The 14,420-nt window shown below is 37.7% G+C and overlaps 1 pseudogene; it reads left to right on the top strand.

Annotated features, from left to right (window-relative positions):
• Nucleotides 1-9,436, top strand: part of LOC101592860 — a 31,473-nt pseudogene extending 22,037 nt beyond the window's left edge.
• Nucleotides 9,437-14,420: the final 4,984 nt, after the last annotated feature.

The raw sequence follows: 14,420 nt of genomic DNA on the forward strand, positions 1-14,420 counted from the left end.
GAACTCAGGCCCTTGCACTTGCCAGGCAAGCACTTATTCTACTGAGCTATCTCTCCAGTCCCAGTTGCTTCATTTCTAATCCTGCAGATTTTCCTGGTTATGTTTCAATGGCCAGCTTTTAGTTTGATTTTGTTGTGGTTGTATGACACATTTTGTACGTTTTCAGTCTATATGCAGTCCCAATTTATTAACAGTTGCTTTGCTTTGGCAAACATTCCATGTGCACATAGAAAAAATGGACATTTTGTACTTGGGTTCTATAAAAGTGAACTAGGTTAGGCTTCTCACGTGAGTTGCACAGATCTTCGGGCTCCGGTCTTCACCTGCCCTCCTTCCCTGTTATTCTCAGAGAGCTGCTGCCGCGCATATAACCACCAACTATGTGATCAGAGCTACACCGCGCTGACTTCACTGAACAGTCCTCCTACAAAAGCCTCATCTCCAAAGGTAGCCACGTGGCGACTTAGGCATTTCACATATAAAGGTGGGCTGGGAGCATATGTACAGTCTGAGATGCAGGTATTCTCCATGCGCATGAGCAGGGCTGTTTTCTATTTTAGTTGGACTGTACAATAAAACACATCTTGTTATGTTACTTAAGTATTTTACATTCTTATTTATTTCACTTTCTACTCACTTTGTTCTCTTGATGTGTACTATGATATTTTAAAATCTGTTATTGGCATGTTTCTGTAGCTCTTAACATCTTTTATTGTATATACTTTATAAAAGTAGAAGTGGTTACTCCATTTTGCGACAGGCATTCATAGATTTATGTCTTCACTGTTAATTGTGGCTTTCAACATTGAGCCGGGGAGATAGCTCAGCAGCTTAAGTGCCTGCCTAGCAAATGCGAGGTTCTGAGTTCTATTCTTGGTACAAAAACAAAACAAAACAAAACAAAACGAAACAAAACAAAACAAAACAAAACCAAACCCCAAAAAAACCAACCAAGCAAACAAAACACACAAGCATGTGCTGGTGGGTATGGGCCTCATGTATATCATAAGGTTGGGGATGCACTGTGAGCAAAATTAAAAAGCTTCTTCTTGTAACAAGTGAATTAATTCATTTACTAATATTGCCAAAATGGGTGGTTTTTACTTTGTATACTTCTATAAATGTTACTGTGTTTCTGTCTCCACAGGTTGTATTTTAGTTGTTTTCTCTTGGTAATTGCTAGCATGACTTTTCTGCTGAATGCTTGCTTTAAGCATTCTGTTCCTCCTTTTTTGTTTACTATCTGATTCTTGTATTAGTATCACTGACTCCACTTAGTGTCTCTATTATATTCTGCTTTCTCTTTCCCTCTTCCCCATACTCTTATTTTTAGTTGTGTTATTTCTGGGGAATCATAAGACAGAATATCTGGACACGACCTTTCTACCATTGCTTTGTTCTTACATCTATGGTTAAGTGCTCACGATTAGCTTTTTTTGTTGTTATTAATTCTGCAGCCCTTCCTCTGTACAGTAAAGTCCATTTTCTGTTATTTCCCAAGAAGGACTAAGGGGCCCAGAATTCTCTGAGTTCTTTTAAGTATATACCTGTTTTCCTGTGAGTCAATCCTTAAAAACTAGAGCCTTGGACTCTTTATTCTTTCCTTTGGTTTCTTTGACAGTGCTGTTTAATTTTGGTTTGCTCTGATTTGCACATTGCCCTTTGGAGGCCTGACACGAGCTGGAATCTTTTACCCTTATAAGTAATCTAAACTTTTTATGTGGGCAGTCTTTATCATTGTTTCACTTGAATGTATCTTAGAATTGATTATTTTGAGTCAGTTTTCCCAAGTACACAGAGAGTTCTTTCATTATTTAGAATAAGGCTTTCTCTTTTTTTTCCAGAAATTTTAACTGCACTATAGTTTTAGTACATTTTAGGTGTACATAAGGATCACATTCATGACAGGGAAGTTGTACCTGTACAGAGCACATCTTGATTCTACCTTTTATACCCCTAGTCCTGTCTGTTCCCTTTGAACCCTTTCCCCCTCCCTATTCATAAAGCTTTGATTTCATTTTATCCTTCTTTCCTCATTTTTCTTTGCCTTCTTTCCATTCCACCTCCCCTCTCTAGTTCTCTCTCTCTTTTTCACAGTTTTCTTCCTATTTCACAGTATTGGTTCTTATTTGCATTTTCCGTGTCTCACACTAGAGAGATAATGCAATATTTACCCTAGTGCATGCAATTTATGCCACATGATTATGGTCTCAAAGTCCATTCATTTAGCTATATATGTCACAATTTTATCCTTCTTTATGGCTAAATAATACTGTATTACTTAAAAAATCAAATATTTTATTTATTTTATTTTTTTGTATTTGGTACAGAGTCTACAGGATCTACAAGGTCTCACTACACAGATTGAACTTGTACTGATTCTCCTGTTCTCAGCTTCCCAAGCACTGTGATTACAGGCTCGTACCATGATGCCCAGTCTCAATTGCCATCTCAGTGTGCCCTGGGTGCAGGGATGGCATGGTAGGTTGGGGATCAAACCTCTGACCCCTGCATCTGCCTATGCAGGTGCTTTAATCCACTGAGCTATCTGGCCTGCCCTATTTATTTTGAAGAAAAGAAAAGTAAATAATAAAAACTGGTATAAAATTTCAAAACAATATTGTAGGAGAGTAATAATGGTTAATACATTGCACATTGTTATATTCAAAGTAGTTGCCCATAGTACAAGATATAGGTATAAAAATTGATCAAGCAATATAAGCATATACCTTTCTTTTCAGTGAGCTAATAGCAATTATTAGTATAACTATCATATAGATATAGATATAGATATAGATATAGATATAGATATAGATATAGATATAGATACATAATTTCCTTTCCTTTTCTCCTTTCCCCCATTGCAGTTTTTTTTCTTTTGAGAATTTTTTTTTCCAATTTCACAATATCTATTGTATATTTTGGTTCTTATTCACACTTTCAGGTTCTTTTTATCCGTTCATCAGCTGATGGGCACTTGGGTTGCTTTCAAGACTTGTGGTATGATGCTTTTAACTGTTCCAGGAAGATACCAAGAGGAGAATAGCTGTGCCAAATGGGACCTCCTCTCCTCCAGTTTTCCCGAGGGGCCTCCACACTGATTTCTACAGTGGTTGTGCTGCTCTCTCCACCAATAGTGGAGCAGGGTTCCTTTCCCCCCATAGCCTTGCCAAAGTTCGTTATTAGTTGTTTTCTTGATATTAACCCTTGTTTCCCGAGTGACATGAAATCTCAGTATCATTTTCATTTGCATTTTCTGAATCACCAGTGTTGTTAAACATTTTTTCATATATTTATTTGCCATTTATACTTCTTCCTCTGAAAATGCATATTCATCTTAGATGCCCATATCTGAATTGGGTTTTTGAATTGGGAGGGTCTGTTTTTTTTCAGTTCTTCATATGTTCTAGATGAGATCCCAGTTGTTGGTTCTTTGTGCTGTTTCCTGTGCAATCAGGGTCTTATTGATAAAGTCTTTGCCTACACTTAAATCACCCAGAGTTCTACCTACTCTATCTTCCAGAAGATTTGTGTTTCTATTTTAATATTTAAATCTTTTCTAAAAACCCATTTATTTATTTATTTATTTATTTATTTATTTATTTAGTACAGGGTCTTGTTAAACAACTCAGACTCCTAGTGGTCCTCCTATCTCAGCCTCCCCAATGCTGAGATTGCTGGCCTGCACCACCATGCTGGTTTTGGTGGCCAGCTCTGAGTGGGGCCAGCATGGCATGCAGTACTGGGGATCGAACCCAGGTCCTTGTACTTGCCAGGCAGTCACTTAGACTGCCAAGCTATCTGCCCAGCCAATATTTAAATCTTTGATACATTTCAATTATTTCTTTATTTTAATGAGAAAATAAAAATGAAACAGTTTTAAAGCAGATTAGTAGAATAGTTATAATAATTAGTACATTGCATATTTTTGTCTTCCTCGTGGTTATTCAGAGGACAAGATGCAGACATGATATCTTGTCTAAATAATATTAGTACAAGCCTTTCTTTCCTCCTGAGGGGATTTGACTGACCTTGTCAGATGCAAAAGTTACAGCTTTAGTTATATAGGTCTTGTTTTAACTTGGTCTTAACCATCCAGCAGAAAAGTATAATCACGAGGTATAAAAAGTAATGCGATATTAATATGATGAGCTATAAAAGACTCAACAACTTCTGACAATTGCCAGTTCTGCTGATAACCCACTACTATTATGGACTATTGGACTATATTGGGATATTTTGCTGAATTCAAGTATCTACAATATTTGAACTGGCATCAAGTACGAAAAGATCCTTTAAAGACTTCTCCTAATACAGCTTCTCTAACACCAATGGAGCACCCACCTCTGACAGAACAAAACAAAAAAGGGGGATATAAATAAAGGACCATTTTGTAGTGAAAATAAATATATGTATATACAAAATAGTTAGCATAGATATACAGCTATTTTCTGTTTGACCCATTTCAATTTTAATTTAGTGCATGGTCATAGACATAGGACTCGTTTTAGTCTTTGGCCGGTCAAAAGTCAATTTTTCCAGCTCCATTTATTAAAGAGGTTACCTTCTTCCAGTGAACATACTTGGCTCCTTTGTCAAAGATCAGGTAGCTGAGCACATGCAGAGTTGTTTCTGCATCTTCTAATCTGTACCATGCTGCTGCTGCTGCTGCTGGTGTGTGTGTGTGTGTGTGTGTGTGTGTGTGTGTGTGTGTGTGTGACAGTAGCTCTACAGTATAATTTCTAGTAAAGAATTGTGATGTTTCCTGCCTTGCTTGTGTTGCCCAGAATTGCTTTTGCTATTCTAGGTCTCTTTGGGTTCCAAATTAATTTTATGTATGTTTTCTCTAGTTCTGTGAGTTATGCTAGTGATATTTTAATTGGGATTGCATTAAATCTGTATAACAATTTGGGGAGTATAGTCATTTTCCTATGTTGGTTCTTCCTACCCAAGAGTAAGGGTTATCATTCCATTTTCTGAAATTCTCATTCATTACTTTTTTTCTGAGTACTATAGTTTTCAATGTAGAGATCTTTTATTTCTTTTATTAGATTGATTCCTAAATATTTATTTAGTGCTATTGTGAAGGATTCTATTTCCCTAATTTATCTCTCAGCGAGTTTGTTATCCAGGTATAGGAATACTTTTGATTTTTGAGTGTTGACTTTGTATCCAGCTATGCTGCTGAATCTGGTTATTAAAGCTAAAAGCCTTTTGGTGAAAGTCTTGGGATCTTCTACGTAGAGTGTCAAGCCATCTGCAAATAATGATAATTTAACTTTTGCCTTTCCTATTTTTAAATCTTTTATTTCTTATGTCTAATTGCTCTGGCCAGGGTCTTCAGAACTATATCAAAAAAGAGTGGTGATGATGCACACTCTTGTCTTAGTTCCCAATTTTAGAGTGAAAGCTTTTAGTTTTTGACCATTTAGTATGATGTTTGCTATTGGTTTCTCACAGGTGACTTTTATCAGGTTGAGATGAGGATCACCTCTTCTAGATTTCTTCAGGCTTTTTATCTTGAATAAGAATTAGACTGTGTCAGATGCTTCTTTGAATCTATTGGGATCATCATATTTTTTTTCCTGGCTCTGTTAATATGATGTATTACATTTATTGATTTGCATATGTAGAATATTATCTTCTTTATGACTGTATGGATTCTTTTAGCCAGTGTTTTACTGGGGATTTTCGTATCTATGTTCATCAGGGAGATTGGCCGATAGTTTTCTTGTTTTGGTTGGATTCTGTGGTTTTAGTAATACTTGCTTCCAAAAATAAGTCTGGGAGTATTGCTTTCCTTTCAAATTTATTAAAAAGTTTGAGGAGTAATGGCATTAGATTCTCTCTAAATTTATTGTAGTACTCATCTGTGTATCCATCAGGACCTGGGCCTTTCTTTGTTGATAGGTTTTAATTAAACTTCCAAAGTCATTGACTGATATTGGTTTATTTAGAATTTTTATATCTTCTTGATTGATTCTGTTTTGGTAATTCATATGTGTCTAGGAGTCTCCTTTTCATCTATGTTTCACATTTTATTAGAATAAAGGTTCTCAAAGTACGTGTTGATGAACTTCTGGATTTCATCAGGATCCACTATGATTTTTCCCTTTTTATCCCAAGTTTCATGAATATTCATCTCTTCTTTCCTTGTTTTGATAATATTGGCTAAAGTTTTATCAATTTTATTTAATCTTAAAAAATTATTTACTCTTTCAAAGAACCAACTCTTTGAGTTATTGATTCTTTGTAGTGTTTTCTTAAACTCCATTGCATCAATTTCTGCTCATATTTATAATTTCTGTCCTCATATGAGCTTGGGCTTGACTTGTTCTTTTTCTAGAAGTTTGAGGTTCAACATTAGGTTATTTATTTGAGCTCATTCTGTTTTCTTTTTTTGTTGTTGTTGTTTTCTTGATATGAAAACAAAAAGAACTTGAAAGAATGAAAAACAATATTCATATTCAAGGTATGAATACTCATATGAGTATTCACCAGCATAAATTTCCCTCTTAGGACTGCTTTCTTTGTGTCCTAAAGGTTCTGGGATGTTGTTTTGGCATTATCATTTAGTTCTTGGTACTGTTTAATTTCTTCTTGAATTTCATCTTTGGCCCACTTGTTGCTCAGTAGGGTATTATTTAATTTCCATATATTGATAGGTTTTTTTGGTGCTTTATTTTGCCATTGATTTCCAATTTCATTGTGCTATGGTCAGATAACATGTATGGGATGGTTCTGATACCTTAGCATTTAATTCCATGGCCTAGTACATGGCCTCATATGTGGTCTGTTTTGAAGAACATCCCATGTGCAACTGAGAAGAATGTGTATTCTGATGTGAGGTGGAACACTCTGTAGACAGGTTTGGTTTAGTTCTGATATTTCCTTGTTGATTTTTTTTGTCTAGTTGATCTATTTGTGATAGTGGACCATTAAAGTCCCCCATTAGACTGTATTAGTGTTTGATTTTTCTTAGTATTTAATACAGTGGGTGCTCCTGCATTTGGTGCATATCTATTTATGGTTGTTATCGCTTCTTCTTGGAGTTTCCCTTAATGAGAATTTAGTGCCCTTTATTTTTTTAATCTGTCTTGGCTTGAGGTTCACAATGTCTGAAAATCAAATTGCTTCCACTGATTTTTTCCAATTTCCTGTCTCATGCACTAATGTTTTTCATTCTTTGAAGCTCTTTTTGGGTTAAATGTACTTCTTGTATGCAGCATACTGTTAAATCTTCTTTCTTGATCCATTCTGCCAGTCTATTTCCTTTTATTGGTGAATTGATAACATTTACAGTGATGATAATAACTGGTATGAACTAGCTTAACCTTGTCATATTTTCTTTTGTTTACTCCTTGTCTTTCCCCTCTGTTTATTTGCTTGCCCTGCCTGATGACTTCTTTCTATTTTTGTTCTTGGTGTTTTGCCCAGTGCTATAGCTCCTTAGAATATCTTTCTCAAAACATTATAGAGCTGGTTTGATGCTGATGAATTTCTTCATCTATTTTCATCATTTAGGTATCTTACTTCTCCATTAATTATGAAAGACAGTTTTGCAGGGTACATCAATCTAGGTTGGATGTTATTTTTTTTTCTTTCTTTCTTTCTTTCTTTCTTTTTTTTTTTTTTTGTTTTGTATTTTTAGGGAATGGTCAACAGGGTGTTCAGGGTCTCACTACTAGATCGGACTCATAGTGATCTGCCTGTTTACAGCCTCGCAAGAGCTGGGATTACAGGCACGCTCTACCACTCCCAGTCTTAATTGCTGTTTCAGTGTTTCCCGGAGGCAGGGCCTGCATGGCAGGCCCAGGGATTGAACCCCTGGCCCCTGCACCTGCTTGTAGGTGCTGTAATCCACTGAACTACTTGACCAGTCTTTGGGAGTTAATTTCTTTCAAAACATGGAATACTTTACTCCAAGCTCTCCCTGATCTAAGTATTATCATTGAGCAATTTGCTATAATTCTGATGTGCTTTCCTTTACAAGTGATCTGTTTCTTTTCTTTAACAGCACTTAATATTCTATTCTTGTGTTGAATTTCTGAAATTTTGATTATTATATGCCTTGGTGTAGATTTATCTTGGTCTTGGCTAATTGGAGTTCTGTATGTCAAATTATTTTTCCATACCTGGAAGTGTTTTTGACATTATGTCTGTGAAAAATTTTTTATGTCACTTGTGCTGGCTCCTGTTCTTTATTCACTCAAATCAATATTATGTTACTCTTCTTTGCATCATCTTGCAGCTGTTGTGTCACTTTCTCATGGTCTCTTGTCATTCTTACAAAATCTTTCTTCTTGAGATCACTTGTTGAAATCTTGTCATATGTCTGAAATTCTGTCTTCACTTTTTTGCTTATTTATAGGTTTATTCATAGTCATTCCAAACTAGAAGCAATACAATGTGTGCATATTAAAAAGCACTTGCAGAATATATATATATATATATATATATATATATATATATATATAATACCATAAAATCAACACAGATGAACCTCAAAGATAGTACGCTGAGTGAAAGTAGACAATTTCCCAGTTACATCCTGTAAGACTATTTTTGAGACATTCTAGGAAAGGCAAGCCTTAAGATATAGAACAGATTAATGTTTATCTGATCCTGAAGTGGCAAAGCATACCTGGCTTTTTTAGGTGAGAGAATTGCTGTCTTGAATTTACCTATCATATGTAAAACAATTCACAGTATTAAGTAAATGAACTGTACAACAAAACTAATTAACTACATAATATGTTAAGCTGGAATTTAAAACAATGAAAAAATTTCCCAACAAAGTTCTTTCCTCCAACTCCCCCACCACTGGGCTTTGGACACACAGGTGAGTGTCAAACTCAAATGAAGTTCTTTTGCTTGTCTCTCTTGTATGTCATCTTAGAAGCTTTGAGTTATAATAGCTGGTCTTGAGCTAGATGGCACTGGAAGCCTGTATATTAGCAGTGGGGCAGCTGCCAACAATAAGCTCCTACTGTCCAGCAACCAGATCACCACAGTCATCAATGTCTCCATGGAGGTAGTGAACACCTTCTATGAGAACATCCAGTACATGCAGGTGCCTGTGACTGATGCGCCCATCTCGTGTCTTTATGACTTCTTTGACCCCATTGCTGACTGCATCCATTCAGTGGACATGAAAGAGGGCCACACAGTGCTGTGCTGTGCCACCAGAGTGAACTGCTCTGCTGCCTTGTGTCTTGCCTATCTCATGAAGTACCATGCCATGTCCCTGCTGGATGCCCACACATGAACCAAGTCCTACTGGCCCATCATCCAACCCAACGATGGCTTTTGGGAGCAGCTCATCCACTATGAGTTTCAATTGTTTGACAAGAATACAGTGTACGTGGTCCCTTCCCCAATGGGAGTGATCCCAGATATCTATGAGCAAGAGATTCTCTTCATGATTCCACTGTGAGCCACCCTTCTGGCCCCCTTGTTGGGGTCAGAAGTTTAGATCTGTTGTCTTCACTTTTGTTGAGGCGGTTTTGCAAGTTTTCAATGGAATTTTTAACTTAGTGGATATCTGTTTGAATCTCTTTCATGTTCTCTCTTATGTTGACTACTCATGATTTCCATAAACTCCTTGTTTGTTGTTAATGTATCAGTTATGTAATTAGGTTCTTACTAAGAAATTTAGAACACTAATTTATGAGGATAAATTCCATTAGTCAGATCAAAAACAGATCTCAGGTAGCCTCAGAGCTGAGGAACAGGATTGATTTTTTTCTAAAATCTGTGAGGCCACCCCTTTCTGATCCACCGTGTGCTGCTCTGAAATCTGGTATCTCTCTTTCTCAGTGTTGAAGATCTTGCCCTCCTGATGTCTGGGTTTCCACAGATTCTTCTTGAAGTAAGCAACAGTGAGGTGTTTGGGGATTTTCACTTTGCTGATAGCAATTTTTGTAGAGGTGGTAATGATAAATTTCTGGTGTGTTCTTCATAGACGAACATGATTAAGGCTAAGAGGGCCAGTCACAAGTAGCAACCCACTAGCCAACTGCTTCAGGAAGACCACTCTCTTGCCTCTGTGATGCTCGGTGAGGATGATCAATATGGTGCCGCGAGTTACGCTGGCTCAAAGTGTCCTCACATGCTGACTCAAAGGTTTCTTGCTGTGAGCTCTCGGGGTATATCTTCAGTAGGGTAGTATCTAGGCAATTTTTGAAGCCTAATCACCCAGGTACCTCCATTCTTGTCCCAACTGACCGGTTTTGTGTTCATAACAAGAACTTTATCCTTTTTTTTTTCTTAACCTTTGATTTAGCAGCTGTGTACTGTCTCTTGTACAAAGCCTTTCTGGAATATATAGCAGATCAAGAGTATCTACCAATTCCTCTAAGCAGGACAGGATTTTAGCTGCAGTGGGCTGCCCCTTCTTGGACTTTTTTTAAGCCTTCTTCGCCTTACCCTTTTTATCAGTAGCACTGACAGATGCCTCCTTGGCTTCAGATTTCTTCTCTTTAGTGTCTGGCTTCTCAGGGTTTTTTACCCTCCATCTTGCAATATGAGAAAGAGCTCCACAAATTCCTATACTCTTCTATCTATGTCTACTACAAACTTCTTAAGTAAGTCCTCCTTCATGGTAATCTCCTTCTTTGAGCCTCGGAGATTATTTCCTATATAGTTTGATGCAACTCTTTCTGAACTTCTGCTGATATCATTTCACAAACTTCAGATTTTCACTCTACCTCTTTGTCCTTTGGATTTGTTCTCTGGACTGGTTGTCTGGGGGAGAGTTTTGCTCTGAATCTTTTAGTTTTCTATTTTTAATTTTTTTCTGTGTTGATGCATGTAAATTTCTTTTAGTAAACAGTTTTATCACTGGTATCTATCTTTTCTTAGGAAATGTTTATTCTTTAGACGTACCTTCTATGTGTAGGAAGGTCTTGGTTTTTGTGCTTGTCCCAAGATCCCACCTTTCCCATTTATTAAGGATGAGATTTTCCTATCTTTTGGCTCCGCATCCTAGTCCTTTGGTACCGGACTGTGGTGATAGTTACGACTCCAGACAGTTACAGTGTTGTTATGGGAGGGACAATAACTGATTGCAGCATTATGATATCCTGGATAAAGTAGTACAATTAACAATAACAATTGCATCAAGCAAGGCCTAGAAACTGATAAATTGTGTCAACTATAGCTTTGGTACCTTCAACTACAGAAGCAAGATCTATAGTTATATAACTAAGCCCAACATAAATCAGGAACTTGTGTGCAATGAATTTCACCCTAATAGAGTGATTTTTAAAAGTATATGGTACAAAACAGAGAGATAAATGGGCAGAAATATAGTTGACACAAGGCTGGAAGACAAAGGATGTTCATGCAAGCTTTGGGAAAATGGAGGAGAGGGCAGGAGAGAAAGAAATAAGGAGAAATCAAAAGAGTAGTGAGGCAAATCAAAGACATTAGAGGTAATGGTTGTTTATATAAAAATATGAGATCAAGAGAGATAGTGTAGGAAAGAGAGAAGAAGAGGAATAAAATAGAACAAAATTATATCTATCTATCTATCTATCTATCTATCTATCTATCTATCTATCTATCTGTAGAGAGCCCATGCCGCTAATCGCGGCTTCAGAACCAAAACTCCTAGGGACCATTGGGTGAGGCCTGCTGCAGCCCTTGAAGCCTGCGCTAGATTACCCCTCCCACCAAGTGTGCCAAGATGGCGCTCATTTCCTGCTTCCGCAGTCGCTATACACCCGCCTATAATGATGTAAGATACCTTCCCTGAGATTGTAACCAATGGCGCTGTAACATGTATCAACCCTCGATTGGACAGTGTGAGGATATAAAAGAAACGCTCCGCGACGCGGAGGGTCAGAGACAGGAAGAGGGACGGAGAGAGGAACTGTGCTCTCTCGGGGCGCATCACTCAGGAGAACGATTAAAGCCTTTCCGCTGCACAAATCGTGTTGAGTGCTTTCCTGCTGGACGGGAGGGCGCCCGACATCCATCCATCTATCTATCTATCTATCTATCTATCTATCTATCTATCTATCTATCTATCTATAATATTGGCCAAAATAATCCTCCATCAATACAGTAAAAGGAAAATAATACACATAAAGAAAGGAAAAACATTAAATAAAATTCCTCTGATGCCCACTGTTTTCTGATAGTGTCCAAACCAGAGGCCCACCACTATGTCTGCTGTAGGTTTACTGTTTAATTAGATGCAGTGGTGATGTCTTCTGTAATTAATACTGAATTAGACTCAGAGCTCATTTTGGCCTCAAGATGTGGAGGCTGTGGCCAGTCTTAGGCCAACAGGTTTCTTGATTGCTCTGTCACTTCTTACCCTGTTTGTCTCTGTGCTGCTCTCCTAGTTGCTGTGGCCCTCTCAGACAGAGGTGGCCCAAGGCTGCTTCTATTCCTGTGTACATTTGACCCTTCCTGGACCTTGTACAGTGTCCTCTGTTCCCCACCCCTGCCTCCTCTTTTGTGCCACCCTCCATGTCCATGCTGGTGGTCACAAGTCAGAGGCAGTGCTGACTTCCCAGCCCAAGGATGCTTGCACCACTGGTCATGGGTTGGGAGAGTGCTTGTTCCCAACTCCTTGTCCCCAGTGCTAAAGGCTGCATCTGTGCCTGTGATCCATCTCCCTCTTGCACAGGTGTAGGGTGGGAGGTGTGTGTGCTGTTTCACCACAAATCCTCAATTCTCAGCTGGTCTCTAACCTTGCTGCCACTAGATGTTCCAATTTGTAGTTATGGCACATGACAGACCAAGAAAAGGAATGTAAAAGCAAACAAATAAGAAAAGAAGAACAAATAAGACCTTGGCAGTCCACCAGGAAAGGAGCAGTCACTCACCCCTGTGTGTGCCAGGGAAATTTGTTGCCAGGCTATAGTGTTTGCAAGAAATCAAAAAAGGATGGAGGTTTTATATTCTAGACATAGCTTGTATAGTGTGACTTAGTCACATGTTTTCAGTCTCTCCAGTGTTTGTGGGAGCAACTTCCTGGAAATGGTGGGTCCTGTTCTGATCCCACTAGTGGTAAATATCCTGTGAGCTGGATTATGGTTTTGTAAAGTCCTAGGCCTATGTTTTATTCATTCTGAAAGTCTCTATTGCAGACTACTTTTTGCATTAGGATGTAAGTTCAATTGCTTGTTTTTAGTTGATGTTCTCTGAGAAGCTCCAATGTGACATCTCCTTTATTCAGCCCTGTTAAATCTCTTTAAAAGGGGTCTTTTAAGTGGCTCCTGGCTGTTTTCTTCAGTCAGCAGTGTCTACAAGTAAGGATTATAGTTGTAATATTAGTTATCTTTTATTATTTGATTTCCAACTGCAGGGGTTCTGTGTGTGTGTGTGTGTGTGTGTGTGTGTGTGTGTGTGTGTTGTATTGTCTTCCCTATCTACCATTTCAAAAACTTTTCTGTGAGGCCTGCTTTTTCTTCCTTTCCTCTTTAAATCTCATTTTTATCTCTGAATTGTTTATTTTTTTTTATCTTTTTTTAAAAGAATATGTTCAGTACACAGTCTTGCTATACAGCTCAGACTCGTAGTGATCCTCCTGCTTCAGCCTCCCCAGCAGGCATGAACCATCACACCTGTTTTAAGTGGCCAGCATGGGGAGAGTGTAGCACAGCATGCAGTATCATGGATCAAGCCAGGGTCCTTGTGCTAGCCAGGCAGGCACTTACACAGCATAACTATCTCCTCAGCCTGTTTTTGCAGAATAATTTTATTGAGAGAAAGCTTCTGCCCAAGTGATTGACAGAAGGGGACCTGAGTTGGTTGCTCTATCTTTGGGTTTTGTAATTTTTCTGTTCTTGTACACCTTTTGTTAAATTTTCATTTTAACATATGCTTTTTCAGACACTTTGAGACACAGTTATTTCTGGCATTTTAAATTTTTTTTTTCAGTATTAAACCATCTGTTGTTTTACTCATATCTGTAAATTTCAAAAAATCTATTTCTTGTTGTTTTTTGATATAGCCAAATACTTGCTGAATGATATGTAATTCAGTTTGAAATTTTTATTGTTATCTGGGATTAGCATATAGGAGGATTTTAATAAGTCTGCATACTTTGTTCTTGAAGCTGTGGCTTTCTTTTTAGAAGAGCGTTTATGAGGAATAACCCTCATGTTTCTCTTCTTCAGCCACATAGTTCATGGCTTGGAATGATTTACAAGAGTGTGTTCTTCTTATGTGCAGTGCAATTCTTCAATGTGTGGTTTCTTTGAGAAAGTAGAGAATGTGCACCCTTAATTATATTTCTACATTATTTTGCCTTGAAAAACCCTGAATTTTCTCCTTTATTCTTTCATCACCTGGTCTCCAAAGACAACTTCTTCTTCTTCTTCTTCTTCTTCTTCTTCTTCTTCTTCTTCTTCTTCTTCTTCTTCTTCTTCTTCTTCTTCTTCTTCTTCTTCTTCTTCTTCTTC

This window comes from Octodon degus, unplaced genomic scaffold (genome assembly GCF_000260255.1).
Source record: "Octodon degus isolate 3935 unplaced genomic scaffold, OctDeg1.0 scaffold00010, whole genome shotgun sequence".
NCBI classification, from domain to species: Eukaryota; Metazoa; Chordata; class Mammalia; order Rodentia; family Octodontidae; genus Octodon; species Octodon degus.